This window comes from Myzus persicae, unplaced genomic scaffold, assembly GCF_001856785.1.
Source record: "Myzus persicae strain clone G006 unplaced genomic scaffold, MPER_G0061.0, whole genome shotgun sequence".
NCBI lineage: Eukaryota > Metazoa > Arthropoda > Insecta > Hemiptera > Aphididae > Myzus > Myzus persicae.
The window spans coordinates 1-8,874 of record NW_019101565.1 but is presented as its reverse complement, the minus strand read 5'-3'; the positions used below and the strand labels follow the sequence as shown (position 1 = coordinate 8,874).

At 28.1% G+C, this 8,874-nt stretch overlaps 2 long non-coding RNA genes across 2 annotated transcripts; both read left to right on the top strand.

Annotated features, from left to right (window-relative positions):
- The first annotated feature begins 68 nt into the window (after nucleotides 1–68).
- LOC111029529 lies at nucleotides 69–1,993 on the top strand. Its single transcript, XR_002604025.1, has 4 exons — nucleotides 69–420; nucleotides 811–999; nucleotides 1,053–1,261; nucleotides 1,599–1,993. It is a non-coding gene; the product is annotated as an uncharacterized LOC111029529 (long non-coding RNA).
- A 3,215-nt stretch (nucleotides 1,994–5,208) lies between these two features.
- On the top strand, nucleotides 5,209–6,248 carry LOC111029530. The gene is made up of 3 exons (XR_002604026.1): nucleotides 5,209–5,423; nucleotides 5,705–6,041; nucleotides 6,119–6,248. It is a non-coding gene; the product is annotated as an uncharacterized LOC111029530 (long non-coding RNA).
- Nucleotides 6,249–8,874: the final 2,626 nt, after the last annotated feature.

The following is an 8,874-nucleotide window of genomic DNA, read 5'->3' as shown; positions in this document are numbered from 1 at the left end:
TTACACACTATTACAATATTGCATGTATAGCTCCCTACGCTGTTTTACACTATTGTAATATTTATTACTTGGGTTCGTATTATTCTTATCGTGTACGCTGTTGTCTGATTGACGTTCCTACAGATTGTTAATAATTGTATTACATCAACCGTATACTCTTGTTTTCATTGTATAAATTGTTTTAAATTTATTGTAATACAGTATAAGTGATTGTGATTCTTCAACCGAAGTCGATCAGGTTGCAGATTTAGAAGAACCAATTTTACCCTGGCCAAATTATCAAAAATATTTTAAAGTATTAAGAGTCATTGAGGATAATTTTTTTACAAGAAGCTGAAAGTGAAGTGCTTAAGTTGTGTCGATACAAAGTGTTAAAAGGTGGATTCACGTTCAAACTCTAATATAAGAAAACATTTAAGCGTAAGTACAATGTTAATTTCATACCTGCCTATGACAGTTGACCCATCTAATATCTTGCGTGTTAAAATAATTTTAAATACCACACAAATACCTAATATATTACAAAAAATAAAAATATATCAAAAACAGTGGCGCAGCTTTTTAAAAGTCAAATTTCAAGTGCTTAAGATGTATCATAGATCTCATTATTCTATATTATATATTTTCCTGGGCCCCCACACGAGTCATCTCAGGGGGGCTCAGTATTCTTGTGTATATGAAATAAAATAAAATAAAATAAATAACCCCCTCCCCCCTCAAAAATAAATCCCAGTTTCGATAGAAATATGTAAATTATCTATCAAAACTTATAATGTTAAGTAAAAGGTTATATTTTTTCGTTTTATTCAGACACAACATTCAACTATATTAAAGAAAATTGATCACATTGGTAATGCAGCGAACAAAAACACTTTAAAGAGATGCAATGATGGATCATTGAAGCATAATGCATTAATGCTGGTAGTTCTTTAAAACAATCAGATAAAAACAACCAGTTTTAGAAGATTTTTTGAAAAACAAAAAAATTAACTAGTGAAAGTAAGAATGTGTATTATTTATTTTTATTTTTTGTTTTATTAAATAGTTTTTAGTTGCAGCATTAACAAAAGTAGTTGATATTTACATGACTACATGACTATATACTGATACATTGCTAGTGAACGATACGGTTGTTAATGATTTAAAGGAAATCGACGCATTCAACTTGAACATTCTCAATGATGAAGACCATGATTTACCATATGTATTACCAAAACACCATCAATGTTGTGCACACACAATAAATTTAATAGCAACAATGGTAATTAAACATTTATTTAAGAAGATAACCTAATATAGTTAAATTATGAAATACTAAAAATATTTTTATCGAAAAGAATATATTTTGAGTAAGTTTAGTGATCAGGACAAAACTATTAGGTAGTAGGTTTAACACTTAATAATCATAATCAAATTTGTATGAGTTGTAATACATTTAAAAATTAAATTTTTCCTTCAATTGAAATGATAAAAATATTCTAAGATATAAGTATATATTTCCCAGGCATTTGACAAAGTCTGGCACGAAGATATTCTGTTTAAACTTCGTACATTTCTTCCTCCTTCACTATTTCTACTAATGGAGTCATATCTTACAGACCAACATTTTCAAATACGTCAAGGTTCTGCTGCCTCAAATATAGCCACAAGGAGTACCCCAAGGAGGTGTACTTTCTCCTATCTTATTTAATATTTATGCTGCCGACCAACCTACTACACGAAATACTATTGTTGCTGATTATGCTGACGACAAAGTCATATTGTCAGTACATAATAATAATTGAATAATGAATGTTCCATGATTGCAGCAGAAACAGTGCAACACTGCAGTCTAAACATTAAACATGATACCAACGAAGAACCCCCCTCGACGGCAGCTCATTTTCATCCAGCTAGATGGCGCCGACGTATACAGTTTTTTGTCTTATTTTAAATTTTACGAATACTCTGCTCTACTTCTGGTCTATAATTAATACCATTACCATGCGTCTATGCCCTACACCAGTGGTGCGCAACCTGGGGGTCGCGACCCCTAAGGGAGTCGTGAAATTTTATGAGAGTGTCGCCAATAATTTTACACCAAATGAAAAAGTTATATACTACTATTCTCTGGTCAATGTGTGTGTCAATTGCGATAATTAAATCAAATATCGCTTCACATTATATTTTGAAGCTGATTTAAGAGTAGTAGTGTCAAATATCAAACCAAACATAGAATCAATCAAGTCTACAATGTAAACTCATGTTTCTCATTAAAATAATTTATTACCTAGTAATTTGATGATTTAAACAATATTGCTTCAAGAAATTTACAATCTCACCTAAATCTACTCTCAGAATGGTATGCCAAATGGAAAATTAAATTAAATAACAACAAATCCATTCACACGACTTTCACACTAAGACACAGACTTTGCCCTAACGTAACTGTAGATAATTTACCCATCCCTGCTCTTGACACTGTTAAATACTTAGGACTAAACCTCGATAAAAGATTAACATGGTAAAATCATATAAGGAAAAAAAGATTAATACTTAATGTCCGCTCACGTTCTCTAAAAGTATTACTTTCAAAAAATAAATTCACATCTTTAAAAACAAAACTTCAAATATACAAATCTCTTCTGAAACCCATATGGACGTATGGAATCCAACTATGGGGATCGGCAAAAAAAACAAATTTAAACAAAATTCAGGCCTTCCAAAATATTACCCTTCGTAAAATCACAAATGCCCCACCCTTNATTTAAAAATTAAATTTTTCCTTCAATTGAAATGATAAAAATATTCTAAGATATAAGTATATATTTCCCAGGCATTTGACAAAGTCTGGCACGAAGATATTCTGTTTAAACTTCGTACATTTCTTCCTCCTTCACTATTTCTACTAATGGAGTCATATCTTACAGACCAACATTTTCAAATACGTCAAGGTTCTGCTGCCTCAAATATAGCCACAAGGAGTACCCCAAGGAGGTGTACTTTCTCCTATCTTATTTAATATTTATGCTGCCGACCAACCTACTACACGAAATACTATTGTTGCTGATTATGCTGACGACAAAGTCATATTGTCAGTACATAATAATAATTGAATAATGAATGTTCCATGATTGCAGCAGAAACAGTGCAACACTGCAGTCTAAACATTAAACATGATACCAACGAAGAACCCCCCTCGACGGCAGCTCATTTTCATCCAGCTAGATGGCGCCGACGTATACAGTTTTTTGTCTTATTTTAAATTTTACGAATACTCTGCTCTACTTCTGGTCTATAATTAATACCATTACCATGCGTCTATGCCCTACACCAGTGGTGCGCAACCTGGGGGTCGCGACCCCTAAGGGAGTCGTGAAATTTTATGAGAGTGTCGCCAATAATTTTACACCAAATGAAAAAGTTATATACTACTATTCTCTGGTCAATGTGTGTGTCAATTGCGATAATTAAATCAAATATCGCTTCACATTATATTTTGAAGCTGATTTAAGAGTAGTAGTGTCAAATATCAAACCAAACATAGAATCAATCAAGTCTACAATGTAAACTCATGTTTCTCATTAAAATAATTTATTACCTAGTAATTTGATGATTTAAACAATATTGCTTCAAGAAATTTACAATCTCACCTAAATCTACTCTCAGAATGGTATGCCAAATGGAAAATTAAATTAAATAACAACAAATCCATTCACACGACTTTCACACTAAGACACAGACTTTGCCCTAACGTAACTGTAGATAATTTACCCATCCCTGCTCTTGACACTGTTAAATACTTAGGACTAAACCTCGATAAAAGATTAACATGGTAAAATCATATAAGGAAAAAAAGATTAATACTTAATGTCCGCTCACGTTCTCTAAAAGTATTACTTTCAAAAAATAAATTCACATCTTTAAAAACAAAACTTCAAATATACAAATCTCTTCTGAAACCCATATGGACGTATGGAATCCAACTATGGGGATCGGCAAAAAAAACAAATTTAAACAAAATTCAGGCCTTCCAAAATATTACCCTTCGTAAAATCACAAATGCCCCACCCTTTGTCTCTAACATGACCCTCCACAAAGACCTAGGTATAAAAACAGTAGAAGAAGAAGCTGCTATTTTCTATAAACATTTTTACAATAAATTAGAAAACCATGAAAATCCTCTAATAAAAGGCTCACATATCCCGTCACTTCCTGGAAATCCCCGTCGCAGGCTGAAAAGGAAATGGTGTAGGGATCATCTAATTTAATCCTAACAAGTTATGTAATCACATAATAAACATGCTAAGTGCTACTGATGGGTGGCTTCTTATTCACGTAACTCCATAATGTTTTGTTACCCTTATCTCATATATACTTATTGTGCTTAATTGTATAGATTGTGTATTTCTTGTAAAAATAAAAAAATAAAAAGATATAAGTATGAATATGATTGGCATTAACTATTTTCTATTATCTATACCCAAATTTAAATTTTAAATATCAATAAACCCCTCATCGCCAATCTATCCATTACCGAGCTACCCTATACAACTCGTAGATTAAAAAGAAAATGGTCCAGAGACCTCTTATCCTAAGGTCTAACATCGGTCTATAAACTGGAACTCTGATTATTACTCGGATTATTACCTAGTTTTATTATTTTTTTCTCTTAATGTATTATGTTTTCTGTTCTACCTAGTCTTAACTGAAGAGTAATATCAATGGATATTTTCTCTTATCATGTGAACTCATGTCAAAAATTCTATTACTCAAATTTATTTATTGTATTATATTAAATATAGATTGTAAATAAACATTTTTAATAAAAAAAAAAAAAATATATCAATAAATTATATTAATTTTTTATTATTAATTAAATATTTTCAAAATCTTTTAAAGCGTTTGATAAAATATGCTTATCAGCTTCACATTGTGTTTGTAAGAATACTTCGATTAAGTCAGATTCAGTATGTCCAAATAATAGTTGTTCAAAGAGATGAGTAGATTTTGAAAATATTGATACAGATGAAGTAATAGATATTTTAAGTGATTTAGGGTGTAGAAATATTGCAAATAAAAATAACTTTAGAAAGATATTGGAAGAAATTGCACACAAAGAACTTATTCAAAAGCCAATGTTCATAATTGATTGTTTTGTAGNAGGTAAATTGTAAATCTTAAAAAATTATTAATTATTTTATCTATATTTTTTATGAACAATATTTTCAGATTTAATAGAAGTGATATTTATTTCATGTGTCAATATCAAACAATTATGGGGCAAATATCAATAAGCTTGGATTTACTCCAGGGTGATACTAACATGTACTTTGGTCATCTCCTACCTACAATTGAAGAATTAATTTATAAATACGAATTAATGACAAGTGATTAAACAGTTTCTAATTATTTGAAACCTCTGGTGACTGCTATACTTAATGGTATGTAATAATATTTTTTAAATTTATTAATCTTATTTAGCCAAGTACTTAAATTGTACACATTTAATCCAAGTACTTAAATTGTACACATTTTATTTCTTTTCATTTTAGCTGGTTTTGGTTTACTTTATCTCTTAGCTCTTACAGTCTTACTGATGTATAATGTAAAATTGTAATCAGCTGATCTATTATTTATATTTATATTTCTGTGTAGTACCTACATTTATATATTCATGAGCTAAAATAAACAAACTTTATTGATAATAATTTTTGTTTTTTAGGTATGAAAACAAGGTTTGCCGATTATTTGATACCAAATTTTTAATTACTGCTGCAGTCTGCCACCCACCATTTAAAAAATTAGGGATTAAAAATGATGTAAAAATATAATTGGCTCCAGAATATTTAAAAAGTGTCTGTTATGACTTACATACTAGTGATAATGACAATAATGATGTAGAAAATAACCAAATGAAAGATAATTTATCTACCTTTTTTACCTGGTCACAAAATTCTCGAGAGGAAAAATCAACAGTTGGTGATGAAATAGATAGATATTTGGGCACATCTCCAACAAAGACTTTAGAATGTTTTCATAATTTACCCACTATCAAAAAAGTTAGATTAGTTGAAAACTTCTTATACTATTAGTAGACAGTAGTTATATTACAAAAACATTTGTACTTATTTTTCAGGTGTTGGTGAAGTACAACACTACCTATCAGTGCATCAGTAGAGAGAGTGTTTAGTGTTGTTGATGCAACAATACAAAAAAAGAACAAATATGACGGATCAACATTTTGAACAAATATTGTTCTTAAAATGCAACATTCAAATGTTCGATTAATATAATATATTATGAATGATTCAGAATTAAATTAATTTGTTTGTTTTCTATTTGAAAATTATTTCCAATACTTTACTATAGATAGTATTTCTGTGGTATTTTAAATACTTTATTTTATAAGTATTTGAATGATTACTCAAATACTTTTTAAAATTATTTTTTACAACACTGATCAGTATACATAAACCTAATCTTGTCCCTATATAATGTCTCTGTGTCACGTTATAGTGATAGTCTTACATTTTTGTCTTGGAAACATCGAGCACACAAAATCCTTAACAAAATATTGTAAATAAGTTAGTAAATGTTGAACATAAAAATGTTAAGTATATTTACCATTATAGATAGGTTTATCAAATTTAATAATCTTGTTCTCTTGATTGACTGCGTTAGGTTATCAGTTATCACTGTAATTGGTACAGCATTTAAAAGTGGACTTATAAATTAACTTCTTGTATAGCCCTTGGTATAGTCCATTGTAGGTAAACAAGGGAGAAAATAATGATAAAAAAAGAAATCACAATATACTATGTAATATTATGTAAGTTTTTTTATTTGTTAAAAATCTATGAATTTTTTTTTTAAGTCATAAAATTAATATAGTTTTTTGTGGTTTTCAGTTCAAATGGGTCTTCTGTTCATTTTTATACCAATTTTTTAGAGCCATGTCAGTACACAAACAATATCCTTGCGGATTTAGTTTTGGGAGACAAATTCCAGATAATATGTGATAAATGTTATTATTTGTACGAAGAAAAGTGTTAAGCTGAAGATTTTGCTTAAATATCATTAAAATATAATGTAGGTAGGTATCTGCTGTATAAAAATTAATTTTATTTTGTAAAGGTGTTAGTTAATGTATTAGATGGTGCTGATCCAATACAGCTAAATAAAAAAATCCACGCACTGCAAGTACTTTTAAATTTACCAATAGCTAAAATGTAGAAATATTTTATTTATTGTTTATTTACATGTTTAGCTAAATAAAGGTGACAAAACAGATCAAACGGTATGGGACAGGTATTAAACTTCTAATGAAAAAAAGAATTTTAAAAAAAACATTAATAATTTCTACTTATTATCATACATTTACATTAGTCAATTACTATTTTTGATAAAATATACCAACAAAGTTTTGGTTTTATTTTCTCTAAGCCAAGTATTCAAACGTCATTTGTTTATTTTTTGGAAATATTTGTCTTCGGGTTAGATAAAGGTATTCATCTCGTTAATAACATTTAACATCAGCTACTTTTGACAGTTGATGTACAAAAACTTAATATTTTATTAAACTAAATTATATAATAATCCCACAAATAAATAAATAAATAGGTATTACAAATAAAACATTTTTAAAAAACAAACAAACAAATTTTGTATTTTTTGAACTTAATATTTTTATATTATAATTAAGTTAATTGCAATTTTTCTTATTCGTAAATATAAAATTATGAACAATAAAATAAAATATGAAATTCTTAAAATATTATTTAGGAAATCAATTTCCTAAAATATTTATAAATAAATAAAATTTCCTTGGAGGATTGATTTACCCGACTTAAAGATTAAATTATACCATTTAACTGTCCAGCAAGTTGTCCATATTATTCTATTGATAAATATTTGATCTTTAATTACTGTACATAGTTTGTTGGCTAATATTATTACTTTTTACTCAACTCTATATAGGATGTAGATTGTAGATGATTTTTGTTTATTATCTTTTTGATATGCCAACAAAATAATTTTTTTTACATTATTAAAATTGGAATTTCATCTATTAAAACGAAAAAATATAAATAGACAATAGTGACTACTTGGATAATGAATATTTCCATTCTTACAAATAATTATTTTGTATTCAAACCTAGTTTACTAACTAAAGACTTATATTTATGTTTGAACTAGAATTACCTAAGTGATTTGATTTAATTTTGTATAGTTATGATAAGAAACAACTCATCGAAGATTTGATTAATGATTCCACAAATTTAACTTTTGGGGGGTCACAAAGTAAACATGTCCTATCTTGACTACTTAACATTGTATTCTTCAGTTCATAAGCAACTAAAAAATATATATAGTTATATTTTCAATTTCAGCTACCTATATAATTTTTTTTTTAATACAGATAGGTATAAAATGTTAAATAATTTTTTAACATTTTTTAATAATTTATTCATTATTTATGTGTCTATATCGTATTACTAATGTACCTACTACCTTAAACATAAAATACATACAGATTTTAATAAGTAAATGCAATTTTTAACTGTTATAATATGGCTTAAAGTTTGAAAAAAATTACAACTGATATTAATTTATATACGTTTTGAAAACTGCCTTTAAAACAAAGAATATTACGAATAATTGTTGTTGAACATATAATGAAAAGAATTAAACCGTATTTAGCATTAATTGTTACATTTTAATGTTATTGGAAATGCATATCACTTGGATCATGTGTTACTATATCAGCATTGTACGATGTGGTATGTCACACGTGACTTACTATCTAGGTACTTAATTTAACAACTTTTTTGGCATTAACTAATTCAAATTGGTCTAGTAAATTCATGTGTACCTAACTAACAAACCTAAAAT